Source organism: Accipiter gentilis, unplaced genomic scaffold (genome assembly GCF_929443795.1).
Source record: "Accipiter gentilis unplaced genomic scaffold, bAccGen1.1, whole genome shotgun sequence".
Lineage (NCBI taxonomy): Eukaryota > Metazoa > Chordata > Aves > Accipitriformes > Accipitridae > Astur > Astur gentilis.
The window spans coordinates 806,694-821,465 of NW_026061042.1; the positions used below are offsets into that span (position 1 = coordinate 806,694).

The window sequence follows — 14,772 nt, forward strand, 5'->3', positions numbered from 1 at the left end:
ATATCCATGAAGACATGTCGGAAGAAAGGAGAAGTGGATACCGGAGGAATTATTTGGTCTTGAATGTAGATCTCCTTGGGTTAGTGTGTAACTTGAAGCCGGAGTGTTTTCCATGTAGGTAATTTTGTTCTTTCTAACAAAAAGTATGGTTAATGCCAAGCAGTATGATGTTCTAACGAAGTGCTGATCTTGATCACAGCAACACTAGAGCTGCTGCTGCCTTGGTGCAGCAGTATGAGAACTCGGGCAGTAAAAGTGTGTGTCACTTCCTGGGAGGTCTGCTTGTTCATAAGCTACTTCAGCCCAGGAGGAATATGTAATCTTGAGAGTAATAGCCCAAGAGTACCAAATGTGTAATGCCTGCTGTGTTCAGACCATTTGGTACTGGAGGAGTGGCATTAAAACTAAAATAAAATGGGATGCCCGTATGGGTAGAGCAGATCCATTCATGGAAAGCAGTACAGAGTGCTGGAGGTACTAAGCTGGAAGACAGTGCAAGTACATAGAGACTGACTAAAGACAACGCTGAAGTTTAAATTTGCGGTCTGAAGTTCAGCGGTCAAAATGAAGATCTCGTGCTAGATTGCCTGGGAGTTTGTTGTTTGGTAGAGCTGTGACAATGAGCTAAGAAGACAGACATTTGTCTTGCATGGGCTTTCTGGAAAGGAAATGTATAGTATTTTACAAACGAGCTTTTTATAACTCTAGCATCTGACTCTTACAGAAATGCTGCGTACCAGAAATCTAACGGTGCTAACAAGAGAGAGAAGCTACCTCGTGTAGCTGAGCCATCAGTGTCTAAGGGACTCTCCATTCCTGTTACTGATTCAAGTATGTATTGACGTGGTGGGTGGAATGCAGTCTTTAATTTCACGGCTGAACTCTAGAAGCGCGGTGTCTCTTACAGAAGTGGAGGCTACAGTTGCAATAAGAACATTGGGACCTCCAGTTGGTAGCACCATTCCAGGACGTAACACAGTTTCTCAACCAGGAGGACGTTTTGTCCAAGGACAGCATGAATTAAGTGGGACTGGAATTACAGATCCTAAGAACAGTGCACCTAAACGACCTTATTCAGTGACCACTGAAGGACCTCATTCACCTCCATCAGAAGAACGCCCCAAAACACTAGCAGACGGAGAAAAGGTAAGGAAGGGGGGCTAGGCCAGGGAGGGTTTGAAGTAGAATTAATTCTTGATGTACAATGCATGACATAACCGAGAAGAAATGCATATATACATCCCCAATGGATTCAGGAATCTAAATTTAAGCATAATGCTAGTTTTACTAGGATGTAGGTGTGAGAAATTGTCTTGAACGGACTGTATAGCTATTAAACAATTTTTTTCCCCCGAGATCTGGCACTAGTGACTGGTTTTGGTCTGGTGGCAGGCTCTCTAAATACTACTGTACTTGTATATTACTGCACTGACCCATTGCTCAATGAACTGGAAGCAGTTCTTCATTCAGAAAAAACCCAAATCTCAAAAGGAAGAGGACATGAATGTTATAAATGTAGACGTATGAGCTAATCTTGTTCTGGCAGATGATTTTCGAATGCCTCTTGATAGTTTTGCTGCTTTAGAAATCAGCAGCCTACTCAACAGGTTGTCCACTGCTGAAACGACCGTGTGGAGTTGCGTGTTAAATCTGGGTTTTGTGGGAGCTTTTGATTAATGCTTGATTTGTTTTCTTGCTATACATAACTCTCCTTAAACAGCTGTTTGTGTGGCTTGACCTCTGATTTGAGGCAAAGAACAACTAGAAAAAACTCCATTTTGACACTTGTAAAGAATCAGCTTGCAGAACTGTTACCTACTATTGAATACTTCAGGTACAGATTTCAAGGTTTGGGTAGTACGACTTCTTGCGAGGCTTGAGATTCCTGTGCGGTAAGGGTAGTGTTGTCTAAATGTTGTTTTAAGAATGGCCACTAACACAGTTAATGTGTTGACTGGAAGCTGTACTCAAATATGAAGGTAACTTCAGTATAGCAATTATTTTGAGTCTGTGTATTCTGTTCTTCTAGTTAACTGGCCAGGATTCAGCATTCAAAGGCGGCGGCAGTCCAGAAGATGTCAGCAGCAGATCTACAGACAATGTAATTAGGAAGGCGTTTTACTCAGTGGGCTAACTGAAAAGCTGAATGGACTCTGCTAGTGCCTAGACTACCTCACATCAGTACTCTACGCGTTTATTGATGTAAACAAAAATATGCTTTTTAGTTTAACTTCTTTCAGCCTTCATTTCCCAAATATGTTCTTGTAAGAGTTATCCCTATTAGTCTTTTTAGAAGTCTTGACTGTCACTAGCTGAAACAGCTTTGGAAAAGCCACAAAAACCAAGCTGCCCTGTGACTTGGATTCAGAATGTAGGTAAACAGGTTAACTAGTTACTGCAACCACGTTGTGGTGTCAAGTGTGTCTGAACGTGCTTGTATTCATTTGTGCTTTCCTAGTGCATGTGCATATATTGTTCTTCTCCTAAACTATTTTCCCGGTTGGCACATACACTCCTGGGCATCTATCAGAATGGTGCTCAGCTTCCTCAGCTAGCAGCTGTCCCCTGCCTAACACGGCCACGCGCTACACAAGTATTGCCTCCCATGGAGGCCCATAAATAATTGTGGTATTGAAGACAACGCAGCAGAGGATGCTACCAAGGTATGGAGATGATAGACGTGTCCCATGCCGTTGTATCTGATTTTTGTCTTGAGACTGCTCCAGCATGAGACTTGAGGGCTTTTTTTGTTGTCGCTGGGTAGGAAAGCTAAACTCGGAACACACAGCTGAAGATGTACTTAAACATTGCAATAGCCAAGGCTGTTGTGGCACTGCTACCCACCTGCAAGGGAGAGTCTTGAAAGGAATTGGCATGCAGAGAGTGTTTTCAGATAAACCCTGAAAGCTGTTCTACGTGGTTACATGAAAACTTGTAGTAGTCTGAAGTTCCGGTTCTGTAAACTGGTAACACTGCTTACCCAGTTAAGTGCATGAGGGTTTTTTGAGGGGTGGGGAGAAATTCTGATCCCGTGAAACAAATGTTGTGCTCTCTCTCTATTGTAACTTCTTTATAACTTGGTGTTTTTGTAAATGAAGTTGTATGTTTTTCCAGAGAATTTTCGTATGTACTGTAAAATACTGTCTTCCAAAAAGATTTTTTTTTAATTATTATTAATTTTTTTTAATGCACGTGGGATCTGCTTAAAAACCCCAAACAAGTAAACCAAATGTAAGGTGGGCAGGGCAGTGCCAGAAAAAGTATGTTCTACAAAATGATGATGTCATGGTAGAGTAAATTTGAGGAGACTAGGAACACTGCTTTCCTGCTTCTAGTATTTCCAGGTTTTGAATTAACACCCTCTGAATAGTGCAGCTTGCAAACTGCGCTGACAGCTGAAGTCCCATTTTGCTGTGCGGACAACAGATACCCCTGACTTCTTTTAAAATTAGTTGCTTGGCTTAAACCGCAATTCTGAGCTCTGATCATTTTAAGCATCCACCTCAAACCCTAGTGACAAGACCGAAGGGGCATGTAGCTACCTTGCACGGTCTTCATTCTCCAGCATTCCCCCTACTGCTGGTATTCCAAACTTGTGGAGAAAGCATGACCATGACCGTATACTTACCTTTTTTCCTTATTACCTCTGGTTTCCAGCTTGCTTCAAGTGCAATTCATCTCTTAGAAAATGTGCCTTAGTGGGTTTGAGAGGTCTTACTCCTCCTTCTCCCCTCGAAAAAAACCCCAAAACTTAAGAGTGCAAGGCTTAGGTTTACTCACAGGTTAAAATTAAGAGAGAGAACCTATGTTACTTCAGTGGCTTTTAGCAGAGCTACACCCTGAGTTTATAAAATGGTTACCTTGGTTTTGTGACCTGGGTTAAAATCATGGTCTTTCAATACTGTCAAGTCTGTGTACTAGTTACAGTAGGTATACAACTTCAGCACTTGTGTAAATAAAACTCCATCGTTAATTTGAAGGAATTAAAGCTGAAGTAGGTGATGAGATAAACGGCAAAGCAACTATGAAAAGTGTTTTGTAATGGTCTACAAGCCTGTAATATTACCATGCTTTTAAACAAATTCTTCCACTTGACCTGTTAAAGGCTGTTGTGCCCTTAACCTCTAGTCAGCACATGCATTTCTGCAGCTGGTCTCAAACTAACCTAGCTAATTGATATCAAAGTATATGCCTGTACATGGATTTATTTTTTTTAGCTCTTGCTTTGCAGAATTATCTTCTAATTGTGCTTTGTTGTTGTTGTTGTTGTTTCCCCCCCCCCTCACTCTTAGGGTGTTAAGAAGAAGTTTAGGAAGAAGTCAGGTTACTAGTTTCCTGGACTTGATCCAGCATGGGTCAGATTACACGCTTTATTTTAATGTACCCTGACTCAGCGCTTGGCCACGTGCAGAGAGATGTTGCTGTTCTGGAGTTTCCCTGGCTATTGCAGAGGTTGGATGCTGCCCCAGCACTATGCAGATTAGATTACAGCTGTTTTAAATAAAGTTCAAACTGCACCAGTTCAACTGAAGTGTTTTCCTTTGTTTATGGAGCAAGTCTTCTGTCAAAGTGATTGAAAGGCAAGTTCCTCATGCATAAAGACTCCTCTCCCTACAATACTCAGAAGGAAGCAGCCCAAGCTAGAGACAGTATTGCCAAGCGTGGTTCCTGTCCTTTAGGGTGAATCCCTCCAGCAGGCTTTTCTATGCTCTGGGAAACATCTGCGGTTATAACTTTGCAGCTGCTGTTGGCTCTAGCAGTCCTGTCTGAATCTGGTCCAGCGCAGGTCACCAAGAGTCAGTGCTAGAAGCAGCGCTTCTTAGCTGTTAGCAATTGCATCATCACATCGCTTCCTGGCATAGTGTCTTATCGCTGATCATCTGGGGACAGAGGTTTTTATTCGTTTGCCAGATGGAGCTGGTAGTAGGGCAAGTTCTTTCTGGAATACCTGAAGGAGAGAAAAGCTGTATGTGGCCTTCTTTCTCATTTTTGTTTTTACTGAAAAGCAAAGCAATCGGTGCTAGCTTTGCAAGATCCTCAGGGTTATCGACAAACCCCAGGTAAGTAAATGCCTAAACTAAAACAAACCCCAGTAACAAATGCATTGTTTTCTCTTGCTTCTGCCACAATGCATCCCCCTAAGACCCTAAACCCAATACTGAATGTATTTAATTGTGATTGTGCTGAACACAAGATGACCAGAGCCAGAAAATACCTTGGACTTGAAGGTGAGGGAGGCTCCTTGATGCCAGACTTGCTGCAAACTTTGCTGTTTTCTGTCTGCTTTCTTAGCTGGTTGCTGTGTGTGTGGCTTGGAGGTCCAGCTGGAGGGGGTGAGGGATGCATGATCAGTCTCCTTAAAGAGGAGCAGCTCTGCGTTGAAATTGTGTACGGTTAGTAACTTTGAGCAAGACGTTCCATTGCAGGAATTAACGTCTCCTGTGGTTTTACTTGTTAGGTCTAAGCAAAGAAGTGGCTCATGTGAAGTCGCCTCCGCTTCTGCTACTGCAGTGGGTTGGTGTAACTTCTTGCTACTGCTTCTGCAACTGCAGAAACTAGAGAGAGCAAGTAATAGAGGGGTTGGGGGGTCCAGCCGCAGCCCCCTGCTTCCTGGCCAGCTCTGCTGTTGCTCTGCCTTTCGTCGAGTGCTGCGGGGCCAGGTTGGACTAAGCAGAGTCCAGTGGGGTGTTTTCCGAGAAGGAGGCGAGGGGTGGGCTGTTGAGCACTGCCTGCTGCCTCCTAGCATGCTGGTCAGCATGGACTCCCTCCCCTTCCCTGTGCCTGAGGGTTTCTTCAGCCACCATCTACCCCTGGGGTGCCCAGCTCCGAGCGTGGCCCGAGTATGACTACCTGTGGTTGGTAGTCGGTTTGTTTCGTGTTTTCAGGTTTTCTTCCTTGGAATCATGTTGTCCACAAAGAAATGTCATTATCCATCCCATTTCTAATTCAGTATCTACCGATCTAGTGTGACCCAGAGCCTGTGTGAAGGAGGAGCCGCCCCAAAGGATCCTGCAGCGACCTGTTTGTCCACAATCCTTTCTTCGAGTCCACGTCTGGAACTGCAGGGGCAGTGCTTGTGTGCAGAGTCCCGGAACAGCAGCACTGCCAGGGAGCCCCAGCGCCTGCTGTGTCCAGAGCTGCTCTTTCCACCGCCACACTCTCCTCCTGAGCCCTTCTGGTGTTGTAAGGCCGGAGTGCTCCAGCAGCTTGGCCACAGTTCTCCCGTGTGGCCATCCTGTGACAGCAGGCAGGGGAAGGCACTGGGCACTGCTGGGACAGAGCTCGCCATGCTCCAGAGCAGCATTTGCGTCATGGAAGGAGACCCCCTCAGGGCAGTGCCTTAAGGCTTAGGTCTTCTTCCAAAGTTTCTCTCAAGAACATGCAGGCTCTGGCCATGTCCACCAAAAATTACCCTGTCCTGTATTTTTAAGCTGCTTTTTAAGCTCCAGACTAGCTGAACGAGAAGACATCCACTGTACATTTAATTGAGAAAGATGTACGCAAGACGCACCAGCTGGGGACTGATGCTGCCAGCAGGTTCAGCACCCCAGGGGAAGAGGAGGGCAGCCACCCTCTCTGGCTGGAAGCCTGTCGGGGCTTCAGCGTTTCAGCTTTGGTGGCCCCAGGCTGCTGCGGAGCCGTAGTCCAGTCTCTAGGGCTGCAGGGACCCATGCCAGGGGCTGTGTGGAGGGAGCTGGGTAGGGGCAGGGCTGCAGGAGGTGATTGCAGGGCTCTGACCCCAAGCAGAGTGGCTGCAGCACTCGCGTTTGACCCCCAAACCTTGCCTCATCAGTGCCTTTACGGTAGCTGGAGATCCTCATACTTACACATGAGGAGTTGCAGGTGTGATCTGTACCAGCAGTGGCTTAGGAACCCGGACCGGGGCTAAGCCCCAGCAAGAGCCTTTGCACAGAGCTGTTGCTCTGCAGCTCCCCGGCTTGCCTCCCAAAACTCCTCATCCAGCAAAACCTCCCACGCTTATGCGGAGCTTTGATTCTCGGGGCTCCGCTGTTCCTCTTGCTGATGCTAATGCCCTTGGTGGCATCAGTTCCCATAATCACGGATTGCTATGTAAAATATTTATTGCAGGACTGATCCTTCTGAGATTGTTATCCTGGATGAAATGTCACAAATGACCGTATGGAAGGCTTTCACTTTGAAGACAGAAACCCTTTGAATCCAGGGAGGAAAAAGGTAAAGGATTGCACGTGATCGTGACCGTGCTCCTCAGCAAGCGACGGCGCACACCTACGCTTTTCCCACGCTTTGGCCGGCAAGGCTGAGCAAACGGCCTGTCCCTGGGAACAGGCAGGGAGGACCGTGGCATGCAAACCAGCTCCTCTCTGCTGGGGTGGTCCCCCGAACAGGGCAACGTCAGCAGCTGCTGGCAGGTCTTCCACTGATGATGCTCTCCCTCTTTTTCTCTTCCCTTCACCTTTCCCCACTCCCGCTTTTCACGTTTAGGAATCTTGACTTTGAAGGAGAGGAGTGAGAGCGTGACTCGGGGATGTGCCAACGCAGACAGAGGGAGAAAGTGCTTTGTTTCAGTTGGAGGATTCCCATTAAAGCCATGCAGATGTTTTCAGTTATCCTTGGTGTGCTCCAGGCATTCAGTATCTCTAGACCAGCAAGCTGAGGGGAACGTCACAGTCACGGGGAGTTTGGTGGTGTTAAGTCTGTGTGCGTACGTGCGTGTGGGGGTGTGGGTTTGTAGTGGTAGAGGGACTGCTATGGCTTTATCATTCAGTGCTCTTCTTTTAATACCCAATTCCTCCTCTTTTTTTTTCCTCTTTTTTTCAAATGTAAACTGGGAATGTCCAAAATAATTTTCTGTTATATTTGATGCATTCTCCACTTTCTTCTTCATCACGACCAGGTTTTTGGTGTGGTTTGGGGTCCTGGCTTTAATTCACTCTTATGTCTCTTACTGGTACGAGAGGGATGCCCTCTGCGGCAGGGCAGCATAGAGAGCGTCCGAGCAGTTGGCCTAAGGTGAAAGAAAAGCATTTGCTCCCTGCGCTCCAGTTTTACCTCTCTTGGTTGGTTTGGTTTGGGGTATGTTTTTTTTGCTTTGGCTCTGCCATCAGCCTGGGAGCTGCAAAATGCAGAACTGCCACCTTCTTGTCCCCTGGCTGTAAACTGCATCTAAGGGAGCACTTCAGGTATTTGATTTTGCATACACCGTATGGTCACAGGAGCGGCCAGATGAGACCTGGGGCTCTGTGTCCCTGGGCTGTTCCCTCTGTTGTTTCTCCACTTTCCTTCTGTATTGGATCTGGCTGAGTTGGAGTTCCTTTACCCCACAGCAGCCCTCGTAGTGCTGTGCTCTGTACTGGTAGCTAGAAAGCTGTTGATAACACAGCAGTGTTTTGGCCATGGCAGACAGCCAGAGCACACCCACACACCCAGGCATCCTCCACGTGGAGGCCACTTCCCACCTTGGCTGGCCAAAGCAGCGCGCTGCCTACCTTCTTCAAGGACGTCAGCGGTTTGATGCTGACGAAGCCCATCTTGTTCTTCTGGACATGTTTCAGGAGGAAAGCATCCTTGGCCAGGTTCTCGTCAGAGAGGTGGAATTCCACCTGGGACACAACCCTCCTGGCCAGCTGCCAGTCAGGGACGGAGTAGCTGCAGTCCAAGAGATCAGCCCCCAGAACATCGCTCGCATCGCAGAAGCTCCCGGCAAAGCAGCAGGGACACGGGTGTGACTTGGTGGCCTTTGGGATGTGCAGCACTGCCCGGTCCCAGCCACAGCAGTGCAGATGGCAGAGTCTTGAGGAGCGGGGTGGCTCAGCTGCGCTCTGAAATGAAACGGAGTTTTATACTTTTAGAAGCGCGCTTGCCTTCATGCCCCCAGCATCGGTCCCTGCCACAAATTACGCGGCACATGGCATTGCACAATCTTGCAGCCAGAGGTGCCTCACGAACAGAGCGTAATCTCTTTGATTACCAGGATACAGGCCAGGAGAGATCTTTGGCCTCCGGTTCACGGCAGTTGTCCCGACTCCCCGAGGCCACACACTGTTCACACAGCGGGAGCGAGAGGCCTGTGTCCTTGGTACCCTTGGGGTGTCCTTGCTAGCGCCGAATCCTCCAAGCACGAGGAGGGGATGTACTAACCCCATCCCTGGGATCCCGTAGAGCGCAAACAGCCCCAGCGCCCCGACACCGGACGTTGGGCAGAATCCAGTCCTTTTCTGGGAGCACGCGGCGGCGGGTACCGTCTCCTCCGGGGTGTCACGCACCCAGGGAAAGGGCCACCCCCTCCCAGGGGGATCCAGAGCTGCTGCTTTTCCCAGCAGGAGACTGAAAGACCTGACAGCACTACTGGAGCGAGGGCTGGGGGAAAGCGTGCCACCGAGCGACACCGCGTGACCTTCCTTCGTGCCCTCGAGGTCCTTTTTCCTATTTCTGCCTCGCTCCGGTCAACGCAGCGAACAGAAGCGTGGGCAACCATCACAAACGCATTTGCCATCTGGCGCAAGGAGGCTGCGGCTGCAGCTTGGTCCCCGCTTGGCTCAGCTGAATCAACTTGTTTTTCTTCCCCCACCGGAAAAATACTGTTGAAAGCCAAGAGCATTTGCACCCGCAGACCCCGAGAGCCGCCTGTAGGCCCCGGGGCCACCCCAGCCTCCCTTAACCCTGTCCCTCCCCAGGAGGAGCTGGTGAGGCTCTTGGGGTGGGGCGGAACACAGGGAGCCCCCACATTCCTTCCGGGGAGACGCCAAAGAGTCCTTGGCAGCCAACAGCCAGAAGGGACCATGGCGCGGCCACCAACGCAGCTCCCACTGCCTGGGCCATGGGGCCCCCCGGCGCCCCAGCTTTTCCAGCCATTCGTGCTCCCCAAAACTTTCTACCCTCGAGGTAGGGACCGACCCCAACCCCTGCAGCCCAGGGATGCTCTTGGGGGGCAAGAGCAGAGGTGACTGCCGGCCATCGCTCCTGTCTCATTCTCTTAGGCTCAGCCAACCCGTGCCGCCTGCCCACGCGGGAGCAGCCCTTCCCTGCAGCCCGGGCCCCCCGGGCCCCCCAGGCACCACCAGCAGGTATGGCACCCCAGTCTGCTCTGGCACCTTCGCCATCCCCATCACACCCATTCCCCCGGCACTTTTCGCATGGGGGTTCAGCAAGCCCCGGTGAGCATCCTTGCCCTCGCCCGGGTGGCGCGTGACCAGTAAAGCCCATCTGCAGAGAATTCCCCAAATATTTGGGGCCACCTCTCCCCTTTCACCTCCTAGATGCCAGTCTCCTCCCCGATTTGCAACCCTGTCCCACCGGCACAGCGGCTCACCCCGTGGGGATCACCCCGGCCACAAGCTCCCCACGCCCCTGGCCCAGAGCTGGGGGATGTCGGCCATCAGGGCCGGCTCAGCAGGTGCCCCTGGACAGCCACCCCGGCCCAGCACGGTTCCCCCCTCACCCACACAGGTCTGCAGAGGGCTCCATGTGGCTGCCTCTTCGACCCCCGGGTCTTCTGCATCCAGTGGACAACCACCAACCTGCCTCCACCGGCCAGCGCCACGCTCGGCCAAGGCGCCGCTTCTCTGCCGGGTGCTGCCCTGTGGGATCCCGGGGGCTGCGGGGCCCCCCAGGGCCAACCATGATACCTCACACACTACAAAAATCAGAGGAGTGGGGTGACCCCAGACCCTCTGGAGCTGCCAGTGTCCATCCCTGGCTACCAGCACAGCGAGGGGCAGCTGGCACAGATCAACATCCCCAGCACGGCCACCCCTGTGGGGGCAGCCCCGGGCGGCGATGTCCACACCAGCCCCTGCGCTGCCACCAACAACGAAGCCCTTGGGGACACTGCAGGCGACCTTGCAGTGTCCGAGGAGATGGTCCTGGAAGAGGCCCTAAGGCTCTTCGGTTGCTCCCTGGATGGAGTGGGGGTCAGCCAGGATGCTCCCAGCAGGAGCTCCGTGCCCGAGGACGCTGGTGGCACCGGCGCAGACACCCCCGACCGCGACTTCAGCTCGCTCTCGATGCCTGAGGAGATGCTCACCCCCGACTACTGCATCCCCGAGCTCAGCGACGCCATGCTGAGCCTCAAAATAGTGAACGGCGGCGGGATGGAGCCCCAGGAGCCGTGGCAGGGTGCGGGGATGGACCTGCCACCGTCCCCACCTGCCACGGCAGGCAAGCGGAGGAAGAGGCAGGCGCAGAGCTCCTTGCCAATGGCACCCAGCAAGCGCAGGGCTCTGGCAGCCAACGTGAGGGTGTGTGTGTGGGGGGGGGATTAGAAAGGGGTGAGAGGGATGGAGATGGGGGCAGTGGGGGGGGTGGGAGAGGAGGGGTGGGGTATATGGCAGGGGGGGTGGGCGGGGGTGGCTAGGGAGGGGTTAGACCAGCTTGGATGGGACCTTTTCTCTTGGCTTTTCAATTAAAAGCTGTTTCTCCAGAACCGCTCGGTGCCTATGTGGGAGGGGGAGGGAGCACAGGGGGCACCAAGAAACAGCCCCCAAGAGGTGCAAAAGCCCCACTGAGCCCCAAATCCGAGCCAGCAAGCCACGAGGGGAACCCAGCCACCCCCAGGGCCCAGTCACCACCAGCGGGGCAGGCGATGGTGGGGGGGGGGACGGGAACGGGAACAACTCCCCTCTCCCCTTCCCCAGGGGAAGCAGCCCTTTGGTGGGGAAGCCAGGACAGACAGGTCCCTGCAGGACTCACGGACACGGCCCCACGCAGAAAGCAGCACAGAGCCCCTGCGACAACGACAGACCTTGGGGGCCGGGGGGGACACGGACACGCATGACAGCAAGGCCTGCAAGGCCTTCGTCTTGAACACCACCAGGGTCCCCTCCAGCGGGGATAGGGCTTGGTGCACAGCCCTTCAAAGCCTCAAGACCATCACGGCCTTCCTCGGGTCCCACTGACCTCAGCCCCCAAGAGCCCAGCTTTGCCTCACTGACACAGCAACATAACCCCAAATCACCCCAAGAATGGCGAGGGAGGGAGCTGCAGGCCAGGCAGGGACCCTCCTCCGCTTGTCTGGCTGCACCTTGGGCAGCTGCAAGACCAGGAAGGGGGGAGAAAAAATCAGAAGGAAAATAAAAAAAAAAATCACTGCACCGGCCAGAAAGTGCCTGAAAACTTCATCCCTCTTCATTGCCCATTTCCCATGCGAGCTCCACAACCTGGGAGCAACGCAGCCAATAGAACCTTCGAGAAGCAGACTCACAGCCTGCTGCAGCTGGCCCTGCTTGAGCAGCCGAGGTGGGCTGGATGATCTCTAGAGGTCTCTTTCAGCATCCATTCTGTGCTGCTGTGACTCTGTCTCTATCATGGTTTAAGCTATAAAAATGAGAGCTATAAAAATGGAACGCTGTGTTAAGAGCACAAGGCTCTGCTAGCAATGACCTTGCTGTGGCTCCTTGCTGTGCTGAGCCCAACCGCGTTTTTAAGAGTAGATTCTTAGTGTGAGCAAAAGTGTGATTATTTTATTTTGTAATTTATGTAAATAAAGTGGGTTTGGTTTGTTTTTTTTTTTAAATAAGACTCTTCCAGAGCTCAGGTCAGGCTGAACCTGAGGGAAAGGGGCAGACCCTTGCAGAGGGCAGAGCCACATCATGATAGGGGGGCCAGCAGGATCAGGGGGCCATGCGACACCCCCTGCTCACGTCCTGCCGGCTCCAGGAAGATGGTTGCACAAAGGACTCGGGGCGCAGCTCCAGGGACAGGGGTTTGGTGACCTGGCTCCAGCGCCTCTGGGGCCAGGGGCTAGGAGCTGTCGGGGGCTTCGGAGCTGTCGGGGGCTTCAGGGCTGTCAGGGGCTTCGGGACTGGGGGCTGCAGCCCTCCGCTTCAGAGGGACGATGCAGACGCTGTTCTTGGCCTCTTTGACTCTCCACCACCGGCCAAGCCTGCAGATGAGAGAGATGGGGGCTACCCTCCGCCGGGTCCTTGGAGGAGCAGGGGGGGGCTGTGCCCCTGGGCAGCACCAGGGAGGGGGGACAGTACCGGTGCTGCTGTCCAAGGCCAGCCACCAGGAAGTCACCGGCTGCAGAGAACTTGAGGCTGTTAACAAAACCCACCTGGAGGGGACAGGGCAGGGTGAGGGGCTCTGGCAGCCTCCTCCTGCCGCCCAGGGAGGGGAGCCCCTGCCCAGAGATGCCCCAAGCCCAGCTCCAATCCCCCACCTCCCCATCCATACCAACGGGATGTCCCAGAGGGGCTCCAGCTTCCGAAATCCCTCACCGCACTTCCAGAGCTTCACGCTGGCGCTGTGGGAGCCTGGGGCAGAGAGAGAAGACTGCCATGCACTCCCACCCAGGTAAGGGAGCAGGACGCCCCCCTCTCCACACCCCCACTCCAAAGCAGCTGCCACACACCTGTAGCCAGGAGGTCCCTGTTGCGCAGGGCGGCCACTGCTGAGATCCAGTATGGCTGCTGCAGGCCCTAGGCATCCTGCATGCCATGTGCCTGCCGGGCCAGTGCCAGCGGCTTCTTTTTCGTTAGCCCCCACAGGGCTAGGGACCTGCCAGGGAGGGAAGGGGCGAGGGGGCCGAGGGGGGCACCGCCTGCGCACCCCAGGCACCACCCCGGCCCTGTGCTCACCCGTCATCGGCGCCTGACACCATGTGCTCCTCACTGATGAGCTGGATACAATCGATGGAGCCCCTGTGAAGAGAAGGGGCAACTGCCATCAGTTATGAGCATGCTTTGGGATCCTATTTAGGAGACAAGGGCTCACCGGGGCATCAGCATCCCCACAGTGCCGGCAGGCTCCTAGTGATGCTTGGCACCTGCACACCGCTGCCCCAGCCTGACCCCCCTGCCTGCAGCCCCCTCTCCCGCCCCAGACCTACTGGTGCCCGTAAAACACAAGCTGCGACTCCTCCGGGATCTTCCAGAGCCGCACGGTACCGTCCCGGCCCCCTGCCGTCACACAGCACTCCCGGCTCAGGCTGTCCAGCCCCGTGATGACATCCTGGTGCCCGAACCTGGAGAAGGAGATGGCAAAGTGCTGTGGCAAGCAGGGCCCTCTGCTACCACAACTCCCCCGGGCCTGCTGGCTCTTGTGACTTCTGACATCCCCAGGCAGGAGTGGCTGCGCAGCTTGCGGTGCGGGCAGGAGGCAGAGCTGCCCTTCCTGCTGGGGACGTGGAGGGGAGGATGCTGCTGGAGTCAGAGCATTGGTGGCTTTGTAGCTCCCGAGCTCGGCCACGTCAGCCCAAAGCAGCACAGGATCCTTGGACGGTGGGAGGCAGAAAAAGGGATTCGCCCCGGCGTGGCCCCGCAGAGGGGAGGGAAGGCTTCAGTTTCAACTTTGGCTTCAGCTTTGGCGTGGCCTTCTCCTTCCCTCTGTTTCAACAGCCCAGCAGAGCAGCTGGTGCTTTGCGGCAAAGATGAAGCGCGTGGACAGGCGTTGTCCTAGACCACTGGAAAGAGTGGCTGTCCTGCCACTCTCCGGAGGCTGCCGGGTCCTCCTCCAGCTGAGGTGTCTCCTTTCCTGTTAGACCTCAGGAAGAGGAGATACCCCAGCCTGCAGAGCATCCTAGGGCTGGGGCTCCAGCGTTGTCTCTGCCTGAGCAGAGTCCTCGCTGGGGACTGAGTGTGACCTCATCCGTGCCCTCGTCATCTGTAAACTCAGCCGTGGTAGGTTAAACCTCGACTTCAGCCTTCCTCGTCCCAGGATGAGGAGTGTCTGAGTTGCCAGGGAGGAGACCAAGGGGCTGGTGTCTTTGCTTGGGCCTTGAAGGACTGTGGGGACAAAGCAGCAGAGGTGAGGTGACAGCCCCATATCCCTTCCAGGCAGGGCACATTGCACCTC

General features: G+C 53.3%; 1 long non-coding RNA gene across 1 annotated transcript; it reads right to left on the bottom strand.

Moving 5' to 3' along the window:
* Positions 1 to 12,456: 12,456 nt before the first annotated feature.
* On the bottom strand, positions 12,457 to 13,942 carry LOC126037323 (uncharacterized). The gene is made up of 5 exons (XR_007505612.1): positions 13,808 to 13,942; positions 13,331 to 13,619; positions 13,153 to 13,232; positions 12,960 to 13,033; positions 12,457 to 12,862 (listed from the first exon to the last, which is right to left on the bottom strand). It is a non-coding gene; the product is annotated as an uncharacterized LOC126037323 (long non-coding RNA).
* Between the last annotated feature and the right edge of the window lie 830 nt (positions 13,943 to 14,772).